Below are 22719 nucleotides of genomic sequence, written 5' to 3' on the forward strand. Positions count from 1 at the left end.
TTGGGTCTCTATCAGCATTTTTATAAATAGACTAGGTTTTATTAGTAATGGCTCAGAGAAGGGGAAAATATTATATCTTGAAGTTTTTAAAGTGCTAGACAGGGCCTCCCCGGTGGCGCAGCGGTTGAGCGCTGGGTTGCGAAGCTGCCTGCGGCCTCTGCGGCTCCAGTTCGATCCCCGGCTGCTCCCCGGCCACCGGAGGAGGGTCCCACATGGCGCGCAGACCTCTCCTGCTGCCCGCTGCTCCCTTTAGCAGTGTCCTTCGGTCCTTCTGCCTGCTCTGCTCTCCGCTCTGGCTCTGGTGAATTCTGTCACCCTCCTGCGCTTCTGACTGTACCCAGTGCATGTATAAACAAAAAACAAACAAACAAATAAAGAAAGAAAGAAAGAAAACATGCCTCTATATAAAAAAAAAAAGTGCTAGACACATAGATACAAAGAATGACAGAGATAATTTGTGTATAGTCCTATTGAGTTAAAGTTAAAAACAAAACCATTTGAAAGGCACTGTGTTAGTGACACTATTGCATATACCATAATATTCATGACAGCAATATTCAAAAGAGCAAAAATCGAGAAACAACCCAGTCATCTACCAAATGGAGAATGAACGGATAAATGATAGAATTATGTTACAATGGAGTATTATAGATAATAAAATATATTGACTATATTTTAACTGTAATCACAAAGCTTCATCTTAAAAGCATAATAAATGGAAAAAGTAGAGAATGGAAGATTACATAGGGTGTAAGCAACAAAGCAATGAAACACAAAACTCAAGTTATCAATACTTAAGGCAGAGAAGTAGAACAAAATGTGGCACTAGTAACGCTGTATCTTATGTTACTATATTATCATATATAACAATTGTAATGTTCCATCATTATTTTATTTTTATTTTCCATTTTCTTTTTTTTTAAGAAAAACTGCTGAATAGTGAAATCTTCCTACACAGCTCCTCTGCACCCTCCTGGGGATGGTGGGTCACCCTTCCAGACAGATCTGACCAAACAGAGTCAAAATTCTCCATGGCAATGGAGAGAGAAGGAGGCCACCCCTCTGCCCTGCACTCACTTAGGCCCTGGAGCCACCAGTTTCTCACTGTAAATTCATCTACTCTTTCCACTCCATCTGGCCTCTGCTCTCTGCTACTTTCCCATTGTGCAAACAAGAGCTTTCTTCTTTAGTCTTACATTCTGGATTCTTACTATTGAGAAATGATTCCAGAAATGCCCTGCTCTGTGGCTGTGGTGCCTTTAACCTCCACAAGAAGTCTCCATGGAAATTCTGATCCAACACTTGAAAAGATGGCCATGATCTAAGCTGCTGTTGATAGATTTGCCACCCAAGAACACTCCTTGGTTGTGATTTAGGATTGATTGATTTACATCATACTCTCTGTTTCACTTTCGTGGCAATGATGGCTATGAATTTTCTGTGAATGATGTGACAGTGAGAGGCTCCAAACTGCCCATCTGCCTGCACTCACCCCCTCACCTACAGTCAGTTCCTGCCAGCACTTGCCAACCTTAGGTCAGGTTAACCAGCTCAATTGTTCTACTTCCCCATCAACTTTAAATACTCAAATTTGCATCTTCAGTTTTCCTGGGCCATCTCTTTTCTAATGAGTCCCAATGTACTACACCCATATAGACAAACCATTCCACTACTGGAAACAACACTGTAACTATCTGAATATATATCCCTCACTGAAATATGGGCTCCCATGAATCTCTGTATCTCTGCACTATTGACATGTGGAGCCAGACACTCGTGGGGCCAGGGAGTGATGGGATTGGGGAGGGTCTATTCTGGGTATTACAAGATGTATAGCAGCATCTTGGCCTCTATCTACTATACACCAGTAGCACAGTGAGGTGTGACGATTGAAAATGTTTCCAGGTACTGTCAAATGTTCCCTGAGTGTTAAAAACCATTGTTTTAAAATAAATCATGATTCTGAATGATAATCACTAGATTTTGAAAGTTTTAGATCTGGATTATTGTTAAATAAAGATGAAACTGAATTCCAGAGAAAGATGTATTCAATGTAGACTTAGGTAATCAGAGAGAATTTATTCTACTAATGGGTACATATTGGTTAAACTTTGAATTTTAGGTATAGAAAGTAAAGATTTGAATTCTAGGTGTAGATAATATCCTAGGGAATATTACCCAGTACAGTTATTTAGATTGAATATAATGGATGATGGTTTACTCAGACATTAAAGAAATAGCATTTCTCCTGGAAAGCTTGAAACGTTTGTTGTTATTTTGGACTATCTTAGCAAAAGCCAAAGAGTTCACATTAAGCTTTTATCACATAAATAAAAGAATCACAGTTTGACCTACATCAAAAGCAATGCACAGTTCCAAAGCCAATTTTAAAGGTCTTGGTCTTTAATTGACAAATATAGAAGGAAGAAAATTAACTCTTCCCGAATTCTCTCATTCTACTCCTACCCATCCTGCCACCAATCCTGTGGACATTTTACTTTCTAAACAAATTTCAAAACCATCACTTCCTCTCTGTCTCCTTCACCACCCTCCATTCCTCCCAAATCTCAACTACAAATTACTGGGTTTCTAAAATACATATCTAACATTGTCATTTAAAGATGCACTGGAACTCTCTGTGGTATGCTTGCCAATGTTATGATTTTCCTAATTTTCCTTCCCTGCCCTGTCCAGTCTTTCCTAACTTTCTTCTATTTTTTTCTCGAATAGAGAGAGATGGTATATTCTCCCTAAACTTTATTTATTTTTTATTTTTAAAAGGACAGTTTTATTATAAAAAGGGAAGGGAAAGAAATGATGCTTGAAGAGACACAAGCAGGCAGGAAGAGCAGCCCCTACAAGGGACAGGTCTGATAAAAGAGATGCCTGCTTAGTCACAGGCAGGCAGGCTTGGGAGGAGGGCTGCTTCTGCTGCTTTGCAAATGGAGAAGGTTGGTGAAAAGAAACACCAGCATAGTCACAGGCGAGCAGGAGAGCTGCTACTCCCTTAATTTTAAAAGCAATTGGTGCTCATAAGAAAGTTCCTGAAAAGCTTAGAAAGATAAAGTCGTATTCCCGGGAAACAGAAAACATCAACAAAGGAAATCCTAAGGAATCTAGCCCTCTCACCACCAATGAAACTAATTAGTGAATTTACCAAGCTGCAGGATACAAGGTAAATGTACAAGAGCAACTATAGTCATCCTAAATACCATCCAGGTCCATGTAATTACACTCTGACATTCACACAATGACAACACCACCTACGGATGCATTTCTCAGAATACTTTCTCATCATGAAGTGATGTGTGACTGTATATTCCTGTTTACTCAGAAAACAAATGGAAAATGAAACAACTAAAAACATTTATAATACCACAGAAGACCATAACTTAGAAATAATATTAGCCCCTCCCCCCGCCCGCAAAAAACCAAATGGGCAAGAACTCCACCATGAAAATTGCAAAACACTCTGCAAAAAGAAATGAGAATTTTACCATGGTCATGGATTTGTTCACTCAACATTTTTAAGACTTCAATTCTCCCCAAACAAATGTATAAATTCCAAACCATGTTGACCAAATACGCACAGGTATTTTTTGTATAATGTGATAGGGTGATTTTGAAATTTATATGAAAAAAAATTTAGAATATCAACACATCTTGACTATTAGGTTCAAGACACGAGGAAGAGTCCAGGGTAATGGTATGTCACTCATCAAGACACAAATGAGTAGGAACTAAAGTAAGGGGTGAGAAAGTCAATGAAGTCTATTTTGGATCTACTGAACCTGAGGTGGGAAGATGGATAGAGGGCTGGGGGAAGCATGATATCGAAGTGGAATTCAGCAGACAGTTAAATATAGGATCCGGAACTCAGAGGACAGGGCTAAACTAATGTGATCAAATTCCAAATTTATCAGCATGTAAGGAGGAAAGGAAACTATTGTTTGGATGAAATTTTAGTACTGTTTGGATGAAATTGTACAGGATACAAAAAGCAGAATTAGAAAAAGATTTTATTAAATTATTATTATAAGACCAATGTCTAACTTATCCACCTGCTTTTAAAGTTGTTCCTCTTTCTGTCTATTCCTAACAAAAGAGCCTGCTGGACCCCGTAAGTCAATGTCGTGATCCTTCTGTGCTACTTTTCTGCTCCATCCCTTGAATGATTTTATTCGCTCTAAGTAAAAGTAAAGTTCACAAGGCTTACATCACTACTTCCCAACCCTGGTGGACATTATAACGGCCCTTACCTGAGCATCCACCCCTTACCTCCCAGACCTATCTTCCTTCTAAGTTCTCCCTTGCTCTCTACTATTGCCACAACTGCCTGCTTACTTTCCCTTGAACATGCCAAGTATGCAACCACTTCAAGGCATTTCTATTTTTACAGTGCTCTTCTTTCAGGTATGCATATGTGTCCCTCCCTCATCCTCTTAAGAATTTTACTTATGTCATCTAGGCGAAGCCGTCCCTGACCACCTCATGTTGAATTGCAAGCCTCCCACCCCCATCTTCCCATAACTCTTTCTTGCTTTATTTTACCCAGCAGCCTTATCATTAAGATACCATACATTTTACTTCTCAAGAGTTTTAGTAAGATGAAATTCATATTACATGAAATCAGCCATTTTAAAGGGAATAATTTGGTAGCATTTAGTATATTTGCAATGTGTGCAATAAAACAAAAGCCAACATCCATTAAGCAGGTTATCCTTATTATGTGTCCCCAGCCCCCCAAGTTCCTGGCAATCACCAATACTCTATCAATTTACCTATTCTTAGTATTGCATATAAATGAAATCATACAGCATGTGACCTTTTATATCTGACATTTTTCACTCAGCATAATGTTTGTGAAGTTCATCCCCAGGGTAGCATGTATCAGTGTTTCATTTCCTTTTGTGGCTGATATAGATATATACAGATACAGATATAGGTCTCACTCTTTGTTCATTAATTCAAACATCATCAACATTTGCACTGGTCCCACCTTCAGGTAGCAGCATTGTACACAGTGCTGATATGAACGTTGATGTAATAATATTTGAGTTCTTGTTTTCAATTCTTTAGAGTATATACTTTGTATATACCTTGATGAACAAAGAGTGGATTGCTGGGTTACACAGTAATTTTATATTTAATGTTTTGAGAAAATGCCGAACTGTTTTCCATAACAGCTAAACTATTTTACACTCCCAGTACAATATACGAGTTCCAATTTCTCCATATCCTCACCAATACTATCAGTAGTTTTTCATTTGTTTCATTACAAACACCAATTAGGTTGGTTTTGATTGGTATTCCCCTAAGGATGAATGGTGTTGAGCACCTTTTTTCATATATTGTTAGCCATTTGTGTAAAAGCACTTGAATATAGACACTGAGATACAGAATTTGCAAATATTTCCCCTTTTCTTTATATTGTCTTTTTACTTTAATAATACCCTTTGATAGTCATAAGTTTTTAATTTTGATGACATCCAATTTATTTAATTTTCCCTGTGCTTTGGTGTCATTTCTAAGATTTCAGTGTCACATCTAAAGTCACGAAGATTTATACCTATGTTTTCTTCTAGTAGTGTTATGGTTTTAGCTTTCATAGGCCATTAAGTTATTGATCATTTACCTTTCAGTTAATTTCTGTACACAGTGGGAGGTAGAGGTCCAACTTCATTCTTATGCATGTAGTTATCCAGCTGTAAAAGCTACACTTGTTGAAGAAACTACTCTCTCCCCACAGAGAGGTCTTAAAACCTTGGTCAAAAATCAATTGGTCATCGATGTTTGCATTTATCTCTAAACTATCAATTCTATTCCATTAAGGTCCACGTCTAGCCATACGCCCAAAATTACCACACTATTTTAATTATAGTAGCTTTATAGTAACTTCTTACAGTATTTTTTTTAGTAATTTTTGAAACTGAGAATGAGAACCTTCCATTACTGTTCTCCCTTTTCAATCTTGCTTTATATTTTACTTATCTCATTGTTTATTGTCTCTTTGCCTCAGCCGATAGGCTTATTAAGACAAGCATTTTTGTTCATTTTGTTCACTGCCATATCACAGCTCATAGAATAGGGTCTAGGATATAGCAGGTGATTAATATTTGCTAAATAAATGAATGGGCTCTTGCCTTATCTATTCTTCAGAGATAAGAGTGGAGGTAGTGGAGCAAAGAGGAAAGGTGAGGAAGAGAACACATGACTGAAAAATTCCTATGAGAGAAGAGCTGAAATGGCAGAAAAGAGGGGTGATTAAGCCTTGGGTTCTAGCACCAAGGGAATCTTTCAAAACTACACTGGCATTTTTCTTTTTCTTTCTGGTTTATTTCGCTGAGCATGATCCTTTTCAGCTCCATCCATGCTGCTGCAAATTCCATGAGTTTATCTTTTTTGATTGCTGAGTAATATTCCATTGTGTATATATGGACCACATCTTCTTGATCCAGTTATCTATTTTTGGATATTTGGGTTGTTTCCATAGCTTAGCTATTGTAAATAGTGCTGCTATAAACATAGGGGTGCAGGTGCCCTTTTGAATTAATGATTCTGTGTCTGGATGGTCTCACTTATAGCAGGGATTTAGAAAAATTAAGTAAGGGATCAGAAAAAAGACTAATTATAATAAAGTAAAAATCAAAATTAACAAGCAACTATAAACCAGAGACACACTACGGGGGTGGGGGTGGTGCAGGGAGGAGGGATTAGGTCAAAATAAGGGGGGGTGGGAATTGTATGGGGAATATAACCAAGATGAAAATGCATACATTGTGCAAAAATGAAAAATGATGTAAAATACATATAAAATAAAATAAAAACAAATTATACTGGCACTAGACATGAGCAGCCACAACCATTCCACTGTAAGTCAGTCTTTACTAATTCAAATGTGCTAAAACAAAAAATCATTTCATTACTATCACACTGAGCTTTTTCTATTTTTCAAAAACAAAACATCAGATAAGGTGAAATAGAATGAATAACAATGAATTATTTTCTCTGAACTGAGAGGGAAAATAGTTTTTGCATTTTATCAGAAGTCTCATAGCTTTTAGTATATGTAAATAATTAGTCTTGATAAGCTAATGTAATTTTACAGTAATATCAGAAAATATACTCTGCAATGCAAAAGTATCATACTGACCTTTCAAAAAAGTTCTGAACAAAATCTTAAATAAACACATTTATCACATTGAGTCAAATTAAATAACTGGGCAGTGACATCAGCAAGTCTGAACACTAATGTTACTAATGGGATAGAAGCCAGTAAGTAAAAGCCAAGCAAGAGTACATGGGGTTCAGTTTAAGATAAAGGCACTGATGATATTCTTTGACTCTCATTACTTTCTTTTTCATTGTAAAATTTTAAAAATATAAATAAGGAAGTATAAAGACCAACACTACTGTTGACTATATGTGTAAATTGCACAGAATAATGTAGGCTTTTTATATAATAGCAAATACTGCTGCTATGTTATTAAGCAATATATTGCCACTCCACAAACTAAACCATATGGTCCCATCTGTTTCTAGGTTCCATTACAGTACACCTCCCAGTTAACAAACTGTTAACCAGAGGAAGCAAAAATACTTCTTTAACTTTTTCAAAATCAACAAGTTGTTGATATAATTTGGCAGGGAGTCTGATTTATTATGGGAGTTAGATTTGCATCTCTTCATCCTCTTGTGCTGATAATGATTTTAAACAGTATACAAACTCACTAAAATTGCATAGCTCTGGGACATGCTAGGTACTAATCACTCTACTTAAGCCTCAGGAAAAATATTTAGTTGCCCTGTGAAGTCAGTCCAGGTTTAATTATGGTCTGAGAACTTTATTCCCTGGACAGAGGTGACAACCTGGGGAGAACTTTGCCTCACCTTAGTTTTAAATTAGCCACTAAAACATCATGGGCAATTAATTCACTGCCTCATCCGCAGCCCACCCGCTCCAGGAGGTAACTGCTCTTCATCCTTCAAACTGGGCTCAAGGACTCATTAGCCTCTGTAAGTGAGTACCTATAAAAAATTCATTCTTATTTTCACTTTGGGTTGTAATTAATTTGACCATATGTCTCTCCTCTATTAAGCAACAGTCTTTTTTTTCTGTTTATGTTTTTCTTTCTTTTTTTAAAAAGATTTATTTATTTTTATACAAGAGCTGGGGTACAGACCAGAGGTGCGGGAGGGTGAGAGGATTCACCAGAGACAGAACAGCGAGCAGAACAGGCAGACAACCAAATACACTGTTGAGGGGAGCAGTGGGTATGACAGCAGAGGTCTGCCGCACCATGTGAGAATCTCCCTGACTGGCCGGGAATTGAACCTGCGCTGCAGAGGCTGCAGACAGCTTCACAGGGCCAATTAAGCAACAGTCTTAAGTCAGTCACTGTCTGCCTTACTCATCTCTAGCTCCAACTGCTTGCATATTTATTATCAATTTATCATTATCCATTAAAGAACTCTCACTAATGCTGTGCCGGGATGTAAAAGATGCTCAATAAATATTAAATAATACAAAGTTTCTTCCACTCCTTTGCTCAAAATTTCAGTTGTTTCATCCTTTTGTCCCCATCTTGCTGTTAGAACACAGCTACAATTCTGTCATCCTAGATTAGTGGTTCTCAATGAGGGAAGAGGGGGCGAATCATGTGACAATGCCTAAAGACATTTTTATTGTCTTAGCCAGGCTGAGGGGAGTGGATACCATTGGAATCTAGTGGTAGAGGCCAAGGGTGTACTAAACATCCTGCAATGTAGAGGATACCCCACCCCCGCCCCAGTAAAAAACTATCTGGCCCCAAATACCATTAGAGTCAAGGTTGTTCTACTCTACTCCTAGTCTTCTTTGCTCTATTCTTCCTAAAATCTGTGCTATCCTTATTGTGTTCAAAAGTTCTTAACACTTTTGTTAAAATATCTGTTTTTAGTTAGAGTTGCTGCTGAACTTTCAATACTATCAATACATCAGTACATCAAAATCAGGACTGGAATCAGGTTTTTAAAATTCTTATTCCTAATTTGTCTGTTGCACAACTTTTTTTTTTTTTTTTTAACTCAAATGAAAGCTTTAAATGAGGACACTGAGGGGGCGAAAACAGAATCTATGGGATGGCAGCTAAATTTTCCTCGGTGATCCAAATTTCTAAAGTTACAAAGGCCAAATGCCCCTGCTAATTTTATTTGAAAAATAAATTCTGTGTCATTGAATGTTGTATTAGGTATTGCAATTTATCTCTTATGCTGACTTATCCTTTTATCCTCTAGGGCCTCCCCGTTGGTGCAGGGGTTAAAGTCAGCACTATCAAATTATCTCTAGCCACTGCAGCATGAGTTCGATCCCCAAGCAGGGAGCCAACCCACATGGTGCAGCAGACCTCTCCTGTATCCCCCGCTGCTCCTCACAGCAGTATTTTAAACTAGATATGCCTGTTCTGTTCCCCAGTCTGTCTCTGGTGAATCTTCTCACCAATAGTGCACTATGCTCAGTGAAACAAGCCACACAGCAAAAGAAAAATATTGGATGGTTCCACTTATAGGAGAAATATAGGGGAACCAAATAAGGGATCTGGAAAAAAATACTATAATAAAAAAACAAAAATTAACAGGCAACTCTAAATCAGAGACATTCTGCAGAGGATGGGGAGGGAGAGAGATAAAAACAGGGGAGGAAGAGTATAAGGGACTATGGTGATAGTGCACAGATAAATTGGTGATGGGAATTTAATGGGGACTACAGATGAGAGAAGAAAGCATATATTGTACAAAAAGGAAGAATGAGGTAAAATACATAAAAAAAAAATAAATAAAATAGTACCCCTCAAGAGCCTCCCTGATGGTGCAGGGGTTAAGTATCAGTGCTATCAAGCTAATGCTAGCCACTGCAGCACAAGTTCAATCACCAGCCAGGGAGCTAACCCACATGGCACAGCAGACCTCTCCTGTTTCGCCCGCTGCTCCCCTCAGCAGTGTATTTCAGTACATCTGCCTGTTCTGCTCCCTACTTTGTCTCTGGTGAATCCTCTCACCCCCAGCACCTCTGGCCTGTACCCCAGTTCTTACATGCATAAATAATATTTAAAAATAAAATAGTACCCCTCCAACACCTTAATTTCTTTTCATATTAATACTTAGTTTCATCTAAAACAAGAAACCCTCACTAAAATTGATATATTTTTGACCAACCCAAGACTTGGCTTGGTTCTACTAGGCAGCTGTGCTTGTGATCTGAAGTGCTAGGACAAGTCAGAGTCATTGGGATTCATACTTAGCAAGCCACTGGGGAAGTCTTGATCTATGTTCACCTAAATCTTCAGAAACAATTCTCATGGCCTTCCACTGAATTTGAAGTTTCAGCTAGAATGTCAATGGTGACTAGACATCATTTCTCAAGTTTCAGTGAGAGAATTATTTTTTCATAGAGAGATGATTATATTTTGTATAGTTTCCACTTCTTTTGGAAATGGAATTATTATCCCACTGCTTGCCTATTATTTTATTTATGCTAGATGTTGTGAAAAGGAAGTAGAGCAGATTAGAGCAGTAAGAGGGAAACTAAATAGTCTAGATTACTTTTAAGTTAGACTTACGATGTCATATATTTTTACATGTAGTATTCTAAACATTAAGAGCAAGACTGGATATTTCAAGAGTAAGCAACTTATAACTGTGTTATAAGAGAATGTCTACACAACCTTCAGAAGATCACTATGGCATAAATTTCTAGCATTCCAATCCATATTATTTACATTGTCAGTATATGCTTGGAAATATTATACACCACCCACAAGTGGAATATTTTATTCTGCAAGTCTGGAAGGGCCCACAATACAACTAGTGCTTCCAAGAACAAGAGGCAATGTGACATAATGGATAAAGCACAGAATTTGGAGGAAGAAGACTAAAGTGGAAATGCTAGCTCCTTCACTAACCATGACTTTCAAGTAATTAAACGCCTGGTTACTGTTTCTTGTACAAAACTGAAACAATAATCTCTACCTCTCATGCTGAGAGGATGTATGCAAAAGCAGTCTGAAAACTAAAACATAGGGGTATTATCTATTATTAATAACTAGTTATTCTTTTGCTTATTCCTCCTAAATGCCTCATTGTAGATGTAAAAGTTACCAAAAAAAGAAAAACCACTCTCAGAAACAAATTAGAGACAAAGAAGGAAAAAAAATGTGGGGGGACTGGATATTCTGGCTAAAAAATAATCAGTATTTCAGCAACCTTAACACATTAGCTACTCATTAGGAATTAAAATTATGATATCCCCTTCTTTTTAATCAACACTAGCTGCTATTATTTTTGCAGTCGAGCCAATGGATAGAAATTTCTGAGTCCATAATCTATACTTTCTGTATAATTCCCAGATCAGTCGGAAAGAATAAGGCAAGACAGTAAATGGACCCTGAGTGAGACGGGGTGACAAAAGTATGAAATATCACTATCCAGCAACTTCATCTGCACAGAACAAGCAAAATGGAGGTTTCTACCTGCCCAAACAGCTGTTACCAAGTCTGTGCAGAGAAGATCACGCAGAACCTACTTTCAAATCAGTTTAGACAAATATGTTTCTTTAATCTCCAAGCTGATAGCAAATCAGAGCAGCAAACCGGGACAGGGAAGAAGAGATGCTACTAGCAGAGCAAGGGCAGCGATGTGAAATCAAAGCTAGCAGTTCTGACCGCAAGGAAGAGCACCAAAACAAACAATGAGCAAAAACAAACAAACAAACAAAAAAAACAGACATCAGATCTTAAAAAGCATGAGTTTGAGGTCATTGCATCTGGGAACTAACAGTCCTTCTTCTGAGCTCCAGTCCTGCTTACCAGGCAGCTTCCAAGCAGTGTTCCTGTGAATTCTGGAGAGGGCAGAGAGCCTCAGACCCAGCAGCAAGTGAGTGGCAGGGATGCGCCCGACACCAGGGGGGAGGCAAAGCAAGAGATTATCCTCCTGTGGTTGCCACCGTCCACCACAGCAGCCCTGCTTCATTCGGCTTTACTTAATGAGGCTTCCTTGGTGAAAGGACCCTGCTAAAAAAAAATTAAGTTAAAAAAATTTTTTGTAATTAGAAGTTGACAATCACTGACTTATACACTCCAGTATCCTTAAATGGTGATTTTTCCAATGCAGAAATGAATCTATGCTGGGCATTGGGGAGAGGAAGGGAAGAATAGGTGGATTACAGGGGATTTGGGGTGTAGTGAAGCTATTCTTTTTTTTTTTAATTTATACAATAGCTGGAGTACAGGCCAGAGGCACAGGAGAGTAAGAGAATACACCAGAGACAGAGTGGGGAGCAGAACAGGCAGATGGACCGAAAGCACTGCTGAGGGGAGCGGCGGGCGCGACAGGAGAGGTCTGATGCACCGTGTGGGAATCTCCCTGGCTGACCGGGAATCGAACCTGCACTGCAGAGGCTGCGGACAGCTTCACAGCTCTGTGCTCAATCAGCTGCTCCACTGGGGAGGTCCTGTAGTGAACTTATTCTATATGACACTATGAGTACACATCATTAAACATTTGCTCAAGCCAACAGAATGCATACCGCCAAGTGAACCCTTATGTTAACTGTGGGATGTAGGTGACAGGGATTTAACAGTAGCAATTTGCTGACTGTAACAAATGAATCACTCTGTAGAGGGCTGTCCACAGTGAGGGAGGCGTGAGGTGGGAGGGGGCATATGAGAATTCTTTAAATCTTTCACCGGATTTTGCTGTGAACCTAAACCTGTTCTAAAAATTAAAAGTTCATTAATTTTTTTAAAAGAGAAAGAAATGAACCTATCAGTTGTCATAAGACAGTTTTTCTTCCTGCAAACCCAATTTGCTAGCAGCACCACTCTAATCACTGGCCCAGATTAGAGACCATGGAGCCACCCTTGACTCAGATAAGCTCCTGGAAATCCTATTTCTCTCTCCTCCTTAATCCCACAGCCCTCAGGTCACCAAATCCTGTGGACAGCTCTGCTACTTATTTCTTAGCCATATCTCATTCCCAATGAATCTGCTTCCCTCTGGGCATCTGTCTTCTGTCTTCACCTTGCCAGCACACCCCCCCAAAAAAGCAGCCTCCTCACAGAGTCCTTCATTCCAAGCCTAAATTGATTTGGTCACACTTCTGAGGGACGCCATACAGTGAATGAGTCTGCAGGTGTAAGAGACTGTACCTATTTCCAGGGATTGAGATGAAAAGTGCTGTATTTGTGCTTTAAAATGGTTTTCTCCAAATTCTTCTATGAATATGTACTTATATATTGTTCATGGAAAAAAGCAGTAAATATTACAGGGGAGTGTGATTTGATGTTCTTTTTGCCAGAGGTGTGGGGGGAGGGGTGAGAGGATTCACCAGAGACAGAGTGGGAAACGGGGCAGAATGACTAAATACACTGCTGAGGGGAGCAGTGGCTGAGACAGGAAAGGTCTGCTGCACCATGTGGGTAGCTCCCTGGCCAGGGATCAAACTTGTGCTGCAGTGGCTGCAGATAGTTTCATAGGTTGTGTCCCAACCCCTTGGTCCACCAGGGAGGCCCTGTTCTTTTTTTTTTTTTTTAAAGATTTATTTATTTATGCATATAAGAACTGGGGTGTAGGCCAGAGGTGCGGGGGTGAGAGGATTCACCAGAGAGATTGGGGAACAGAACAGGCGGATCGACTGAAATACACTGCTGAGGGGAGCAGAATGCAAGTCAGGAGATGTCTGCTGCACCATGTGGTTTGCTCCCTGGCTGGTTGGGGATCGAACTTGTGCTGCAGTGGCTGGTGATGGCTTAATAGAGCTGTCCTTAACCCCTGTACCACCAGGGAGGCCCCTGATTTGATGTTAGTAACATCAATTTCAAACCCGGCTGTTCACAATCGGGCTTCACCAAGCTATATCCCCTTCAGCCTCACCAATTCTCACTCTCATCCCCCTTCACTCCCAGAAGGCCTGCAAGCAGCTATATCTTGCTTCCCTTTCAGATGGGAGCTGGCAGTCAGCTTCCTGGAAACCCTCCCTGCGCCCCAGGCAGCAGCATTACTCAGCTCCCGGCAGCTCTTCAGGGCTTCCCTAGCACCTCGTGTACAGCTTCACAATAATAATGGAAATCACACCTGGTGCCTTATACAAGTTATTTGTTTTCCCCAGAGATGCTGAGCTCCTCTGAAGCCCGCAGACCATGCCACAGAGTGGTCTGTACTGCCCAATACCAGATCTGTCACAAAATAAATATTGCATGAAAGAAGGTAAAAGCCACTTTTATCAATAACATTAACTATTGTATTATTATTAAACCCTATGCAATTAGTCTTCTAACCTGAACCCATAGCTTTGCTGATGGGATATAATAAATTCCTTTGAAATGCAGACTCATTTGCCATCCCTTCTTCCTGTACATTTAATAGTCTATTTACTTAAGGTGATGTCTATGGAGTGCCAACCTGTACTTGAATACCAGCAAAGTGTTAAACTGCCTATAAAATACATTTTAAATGTCTTTAAAAGTGGCGTGTGGGCAATTTCACAAGTTTTATTGATGTTTGCATATTGTGGGAGGTTGAGTTTCCTGGCCAAAGGCCGGTACAGAGTAGCGATTACAAACTGATGGAGAAGAATCACTAATAAACTGCATTATGGATCACTATTTGGGGAAGTGCAGATTTTTAACTGCCAAAAATACTCATAAAGCAATAAGGATGGCGTTTCAACTACCATTTCCCCAGCTTAGCCGGGTGTCAATGTGACCTCGTGGAAGCATCCTTTATGTCTGTGTGTCTTCACTATCCTCTAAGTAACCCTTTGGTTATGTGATTCTCAAGTTCAAACCTTTTAATATTTCTCTTTTCACCACAGGTTAAAATTTAGTGGTTCTCTTTTGCCTACAGATTAAAATCCAAATTCCTTAGAAACTAGATTTATCAAGTATCAATGATGGGCCAAAAATGATGCTATATGCTGGGTATTTCAAGATAAGAACTGGTCTCTTTTCTCTGTGATATTACAGTCTACAGGCAAGACAAATAATCTAAACATGGTATCATCAGACAGGTGATGGGTACATTATTGTAACTACTGTTATAAGGGTCAGAGAAGGCTTCCTGTAGGAGGGGCCATGCAAACTCACTCTTGAACCAGTAGAGAATTTGGTGGGGGGGGTGAATCTTAGAAGTAATATGTGCAAAGACCACCTCCTTCACCTCATAGACATAGTCTGTAATTCCCAGGCCTCAGGGTGACCTCAGTATCCTTCATTTCTCACACAGACTTACTGTAAGAATCTCTATTCCCATTATGCCTTCTATTTCACCTCTATTTATAGTCCCAAACCCCAAATGGGACCATTCTAATTACCCTTGTCAAGAGTGACTCAAAAATCACACACAGTAAAAATATAATTCAAACCAGGAAAAACATCAAGAAATAAATCCAAATAGATTACAGTTTTTTTGGATAAGGAATCTTATATTTGGGGAAACAGTTGGATATTTATTTTCCTAAGAACGACCTCCCACCCCTCTAATTAGGCTATGAAATCCTGGAGACCAAGATTTTATTTTGTTGTGTAGTCCCAAGGGCCTAGTTTGGGATCTCATAAGCAGTATAGATACAATAGAGACACAGAGTAAATAAGAACTGAATGAATAACTTATATAAGCCCCCAAAATTTTAAGTTCTATTTTATAGCAAGGATTATATCCACAAAATCACAACCTTTTAAAACCCCAAAACATAATTAATGCAATTGGGGGGGAATCTTAAAATGAATATTTGCATAAATATAAAGAAGGTGCCACTCCTTTGAAATAACACTTAGATACCAACTTGCCACTGCATGCAAACATAGCCAATACCTAATAATTGCTATGTGTAAATATCTAATTGACCAATAAGCCCCAAGGGAACTATTTACATACACAAAGGTTTGTGTTTGACAAACATCTGATCTGACTTCTGTTCCCAAAATGAAACTCTACTACCAGTAAACATCAGAGAAAGAATGATATACAATCATCTGCCGCAAGATAACATTTTGGTCAACAGTATACCACATTTACAATGATGGTCCCTATATAGACATTAGGTGTATAGCAGGATACTTCATCTAAATTTGTATAATTAAACACTACAATGTTGGCACAACAACGAAATCACCATTCTGAGCTCATTGCTTAAGCAATACATGACTATAAATGAATCAAGAAATGAAAGAAAATCACGAGGCCTAAGATTTTTTTAGGTTAACACATTTTCTCATCTTCCATATTCATTTCCACCATGTTTGGCTTCTAATAACCACTCATTTATAATAATCACTCTTATCATGGGAGTTATTACTCACTTATTAGTGGGACTGGCCTCCCACTTTAATGAGCAAATTGTGCTCATTTCTGTGTAGTCAACTGGAAACTGGAATTAATTTTTCCAGAGAAATGGTATAAAATGAAAATTATAAGATACTGTTAAAAGAAATAAAAGATGAGATAAAATATGGGAAAATATCCCATGTTCACAGATTGGATTAATAAACATTGTTAAAAAAAGGCCATACTCACAGACTTCTCCTGTCTTGCCCACTGCTGCCCTTAGCAGTGCATTTAAGTAGATCTACCTGTTCTCCCCACTCTGTTTCTGGTGAATCCTCTCATCCTTGCCCCTATACCTCTGGCCTATCCCCCAGTTTTCATATGCATAGATAAATAAATCTTTAAAAAAATAAAGGCCATATTACCTAAAGTCATTTACAGATTCAATGCAACATCTATCAAAATCCCAATGCCATTTTTCAAGGATATAGAGCAATTCTCAAGTCTGTATGGAACCACGAAAGAACCTAAATAGCCAATGTATTCCTCAAAGAAGTAAAATGCAGGTGTCATGCACCCTGGTTTCAAATTATACTACAAAGTGATAGCAATCCAGTTAGTTCTGAAAGGAACAGAAATACTGACCAATGGATACAATAGAGAATCCAGAAGTAAACCTACACAATTATGATCAATAAATCTATGACAAAGACCAAACAATGGAGAAAGAAAAGCTTCTTCAACAAATGGTATTGGGAAACTTGGACAGCCACATGTTGAAAAAAAAGAAAGTAGATCATTATTTAACTCTATACATAAAAGTTAACTCAAAATGGATTAAAGACATGGATATAAGACCTGGAACCATAAAATACATAGAAGAAAACATAGGTGACACTCCCATAGACATCAACCTCAGAGATGTACTTGAAGACTTATCTCCAATGATAAAGGAAACTAAAGCAAATATAAACAAATGGTACAACATTATACTAAAAAGCTTTTGTACAGCAAAAGAAACCACCTCAAAGGCAAAAAAGCAACCTCTGATTGGGAGAAGATATTTGCACATCACACCCAGTGTATGAAAAGGGTTATTTTTCAAAATATTTAAAGAATTCACACAATTCAACAACAAACCCACAATCAAAAAATGGGCAAAAGATCTAAAATGACACTGCTCCAAAGGAGACAGAGAAATGGCCCACAGTGACATTAAAAAAAAAATGTTCAGCATTACTTATTACAAGGGAATTGCACATCAAAACCACAGTGAGCTCTCACCACACACCTGTCAGAATAGCCTGTATCAAAAAGACTGGAAACAACAAGTGTGAGCAAGGATATGGAGGGAAATGAGCACTCATACACTGTTGGTGGAATGTAAATTGGTGCAGCCTCTGTGGAAAATGGTATAGAGATTCCTTGTAAAACTAAAAATGGAAATACCCTAGGATCCAGCAGTATCACCCCTAGGTATGGTATTTATCCTATCAAAATCTGCCTAAGAGAAGAATTATGCACCCCTATGTTCTTAACATCATTAGCCAATGCATTGAAACTAAATGCCCATTGACAGAGGACTGTGTAAAGAAACTGTGGTATATCAATACACAGTCAATGGAATATTACTCAACTATTTAAAAAAAAAAGATGAAATGGTGTCTTTTTTTTTTTTTTTTTATAGAGGCATGTTTTTTATTTATTTATTTATTTATTTATTTATTTATTTATTATATTTGTTTGTTTTGTTTATACATGCACTGGGTACAGTCAGAAGCGCGGGAGGGTGAGAGAATTCACCAGAGCCAGAGCGGGGAGCAGAGCAGGCAGAAGGGCTGAAGTACACTGCTGAGGGGAGCAGCGGGTGGCAGGAGAGGTCTGCGCACCATGTGGGACCCTCCTCCGGTGGCCGGGGAGCAGCCGGGGATCGAACCGGCGCCGCAGAGGCCGCGGGCAGCTTCGCAACCCAGCGCTCAACCGCTGCGCCACCGGGGAGGCCCTGAAATGGTGTCTTTTGAGACAATATGGATAGATCTTGAGGTACCTATGCTAAGTTAGTGAGTCAGAAAGTAGAAAACAACTACAGTATGGGTTCTTTCATTTGTGGAATTTAAACAACCAAAAAAAAAAAATAATAAAACCCAGCAAAACATAACATATACAATTCTTGGACTTGTGAAACTTGTGAAAACTATCGTGGTTACCAGGCATGAGGGGAGAGGCAGGAGAGTTAGGAGGCGGGTGGTTAGGGTGAGTAGTTAGGGTCCTGGTGCAAGGCACTGAGCTTTGGTGGAAGGCAAGAGAAGCATGTGCTCATGTTGAGGTGTAAAGTTGTACTCCCAGTTTTCTCTTCTATTGAATAAACTGGGCATAATGGAGATAATCTGGCAATTCACATATGGAACTAAAAGAGAAAAGGAAAGGAAAAAAGGTGTTCCTCATATTGACGACTTAAGAGAACATCATAATAAGCCTATGTTGTGAGAGAGATGATATTGGGAGAGAGCAGAAGCTACAAGAAATAACAGAAGGGAGCATACAGAAAAAAGCTGTCTACTAGAAAACTGAAACACCTTTGAACAACGGGAAGTGTATATTTGTTGCATAAACACATATTTAATGGGAGAGAAATGTGCCAAGTAGATCTCTTAGTGTTTTTGATCCATAAACATTTTTTTAAAAAAGTTGTACTCCCAAACTTCTATATATTTGGAAATGAAAGAGAAATCAATAAAATTTTGAAGGAAAAAAAGAAACACTGTTGTGAGTACTGACATATTCCCCAGTCAGCCCACTGATGCTCTCAACTCCTAACGCAGACTGCCTCCAATGCTGCTCATGCTGCCAACATCAATGTAAATATTTCAAATCTGCCTCTGGCATCTGCACCCCCTGCCCAAGCTGAAGTGCGTGGAATCTGCACAGCTGCTCTAGTGCCCAAACTTTAAAATTACTGCTCTTTCTCCTCTAGCCAAACTCTAGTTCTCTCATGTGATTCTTAGCAAAGAAAAATGCAAGATGAATTAATAGATTTACAACTCTGAAAAATTGAAGTCAAATATTCTACCTCGGAATGTAAAACTCTGATGGAAACTGTGAATCTGAGTCACCTCTGAAATGTGTTACTAACTCAGATAAATTTAGATAAAGGAATTCAGAAAGCAATACTTAGCACTTCAACTGAATTCCACTATCTATCAAATTCCAGATTCTTTAAAAAATCTGCAAATCTACTCTATGCCACAAGTACTTAAAACCAAACCTTTCAAGGTCTTCTATAAACCATCAGTCTACAGCTCCTACCATAGCAATTCCAATATGACTGCACATTGTAAAAACAAGTTAAAATACACACACACACGTGCATGTGCATGTGCGCTCGCATGCAGCGCAGGCATGCAAACTCCCCAAAGCTAATCTATAGTTGATAAGTTTTCATATAGTTTAAAAGATCAAAGGTGACAAATATTAGGTCATCTGAAGAAGACAGCCCACAAGTTAACGCAGGGTTTGTGAGGACACATAGCTCCCTCTATCTAGGGAAATGTTTCCAGCACCATTGAGTTTGAGCTGCTGTTACTTCAGTGTTTGCACTTCTGCTACTTCCAAACCCTCTCCAAATTGTTTCAGAATGGATCTCCAATGTCATCAACACATCTGGGTGGCCCCCAGAGCACTTGAGCATTTTCCAGGTTGCACATCCAGTGATAGGAAACTGGGAGCTGGAGTTTTGGAGTCCTCTCCGGTCATCATCATGTGTTTAAAGCAGAGACTGTTTTCTACAAGAGCAGCACAAAACCCATTTAATAACTGAGAAATATACATTTCCAATTTATAGTTCCTCAGAGTTAGATTTGAAAATGGGGAAAAGAAGTGATCAGATATTAAATATTAAATTTTCCCGAGGGGAAATTCATACATAAAAGTAATCCCCAATAATGATATCAAGTAGTCAGAATACAAAAAGAGAGAAATAAAAGATTTTGGTATTTATTATTTCCCTCCCAAAAAGAAAATCAAAATTGCCTTTATCAGAAAAATTAGAACTATGTAAGAGCAGTAGAAACTATCTATTGTTATGACAAGAAAGATACTGAGGGAAAAATAGAGACACTCAGATCTGTGGGGCAGTATATAAATATCTAACATGTACGCAATTAGAATCCAAGAAAAAAAAGGAGACAGAGAGAATGAGGTCTAAATATATTGGAAGAAAAATAGGCCAAACATCCCAAAATTTATTGAAAGATATTAAAATTAAGAATCTCAGAGAACTCCAAGCAAAATAAACAAGAAAAAAACCATATGATTACACATCATAGTCAAACTTTTGTAAATAAGAGAGAATTTTGAAGCTAGCTAGAGAAAATCAAAACATCGCACATAAGACAACAGTGGTTTGAATGTGTGGATGTCTCATCAGAAAGGGGCCTCCCGGGTGGTGCAGTGGGTTGAGTGCAGCTCAGTGAAGCTGTCCGCAGCCTCTGCAGTGTGGGTTTGATTCCCGGCCAGCCAGGGAGATACCCACATGGCGTGGCAGACCTCTCCTGTCTCTCCTGTTGCTCCCCTCAGCAGTGCTTTTGGTCCATCTGCCTGTTCTGCTCCTCACTCTGTCTCTGGTGAACCCTTTCACCCCGCCCTGTACCTCTGGTCTACACCCCAGTTCTTATATAAGTAAATAAATCTTCAAAAAAAAATGGAAAAATGGAAAGGGTGGAGGGCAGAGACAGTGGCACAACATCTTCAAATGTTGAAAGGAAAAGCTGTCAGTCCAGAACTCTATAAACAGTTAAAAAAAAAAGTCTTTTAAAAATGAAGGCAAAATAAAGATGTTTTTCATATTAAAGGAAAAAGGACAATGCTTTGATCAGCAAAAAAATCTGTACTACAAGGAATGCTAAAAGTTCTTCAGACCAAAAGGAAATCCTAGGTGGAAACTTGGATCTTCAGGAAGAAATGTAAATGAAAGGGTAAAAACAAAACATGAATCTAGCCTTTAAAAATATCTGTATCTATAAAAGAATATATAAAATAAAATCAGAATGTGTTATGGTGCTTCTAATAATAAAAGTCGGAGGTGCTGTTAAAAAAAAAATCAGAACTATAGAGTAGGTTAAATTTTTTCTTTGAACTAAATATGGGCTAGGAAATAAAGAGAAAGAACCCAAATTTTTTCATGTTTATGACTTCTAAAGTGATAAAGCTTTGTACACACATGTTTATCATTTGTTTCTTAATATTTTTGCATTTCACTTTAAATTCTGAACTTAAATTCTATGTTAATCTCTCTGATTCTTGGAAAATTAGTTTTGAATTGATAGAGCTTCCCAGTTAAAACTGTATAACCAAATATATTATACAGGCATGATATTTATACACAAATTATATTGTTTACATTATTTACTCTGCTAACTCTGAATCATTTCAGAATATGATGTATTTTAACATGCAATATAGTGTTGCTTGTAAAATAATGAGCAAGGCACAGAAGGGAAATTAAGCTCTCTTGAAGAGATTACTAACAAGACCATTTATACATCCATCCTGACAAAATAGAGGCTCATCTCAATAGCAGTGGGCATTTCTTTTGTGAGCACAATTATAAACATGCACAATAAAAACAGTATCAATTTTTATATGACTATTGGTAGGAGGGGAAGAGGGTTATCCTATCATGTTAGCAATTTTCTGTAGAATCACATTAGAGTTTCATTGTGGTGTTCATATCATGTGAAAATCTGGGTGGGATTTTTTGTTGTTTTTTTTTTTGCTAAATGGTTTCATTGTGTATTTAGTGAATCTGATATGGAAAATTGCTAATGCAATAAGAGCATCAGATAAGCTTTCCTGACTGTAATGCTTAGCTACAATAATCAGGAAAAGGCAGTGTGACTGGGCTGAGGATTTTCAGGGCTCCCTCTCCATAGTCCTGGACAAGACCTCAGCTTAAGTTCAACATTGACTTCTTGAAAGATGGACTTTAAAGACCTATTGCATGGAGAAAACTCCATTACAGATTTTATTTTGGAAGATACCATGTGTTCAGTAAAAGATATGTCATTTAATTAATATTTATTGACCGAGCACCATGCAAGTTAGCATTAAGGGAATGAAAATGATATGAAACATGGTCCCTTCCTTCACAGATCTTGAAAAGACTGTCGGAGGAGAGGAAATAAACTAGCACATGAATAACTTAATATAAGAGAAGATGTGGCAAGAGTGGAAAATGGAGGGCCTCCCTGGTGGCGCAGCGGTTGAGTGCTGGGCTGCGAAGCTGCCCTCAGCCTCTGCAGCACTGGTTCAATCCCCGGCCGCCCGGTGAGGGCCCCACATGGTACAGAGACCTCTCCTGCTGTGCCCGCTACTCCCCTCAGCAGTGTAATTCGTCAGTCTGCCTGTTCTGCTCCCGCTCTG

The 22719-nt window shown here is 38.6% G+C and overlaps 1 protein-coding gene across 4 annotated transcripts in view; it reads right to left on the reverse strand.

Moving 5' to 3' along the window:
- Nucleotides 1–22719, reverse strand: part of SMAD9 (SMAD family member 9) — a 58569-nt gene that overhangs the window by 32388 nt on the left and 3462 nt on the right. For 2 of the 4 annotated variants that reach the window (XM_037527191.2, XM_037527188.2), the window contains exon 2: nucleotides 11844–12047. The exons of 1 other annotated variant lie outside the window; for it this stretch is intronic. The gene's annotated coding sequence lies outside the window, so the exon portion shown is untranslated. The remainder of the gene's footprint in view (nucleotides 1–11843; nucleotides 12048–22719) is intronic. One more of the 4 variants, XM_037527189.2, reaches the window with a different exon arrangement.

Source organism: Talpa occidentalis, unplaced genomic scaffold (assembly GCF_014898055.3).
Source record: "Talpa occidentalis isolate TD23 unplaced genomic scaffold, MPIMG_talOcc4v2.1 talOcc4.5, whole genome shotgun sequence".
NCBI classification, from domain to species: domain Eukaryota; kingdom Metazoa; phylum Chordata; class Mammalia; order Eulipotyphla; family Talpidae; genus Talpa; species Talpa occidentalis.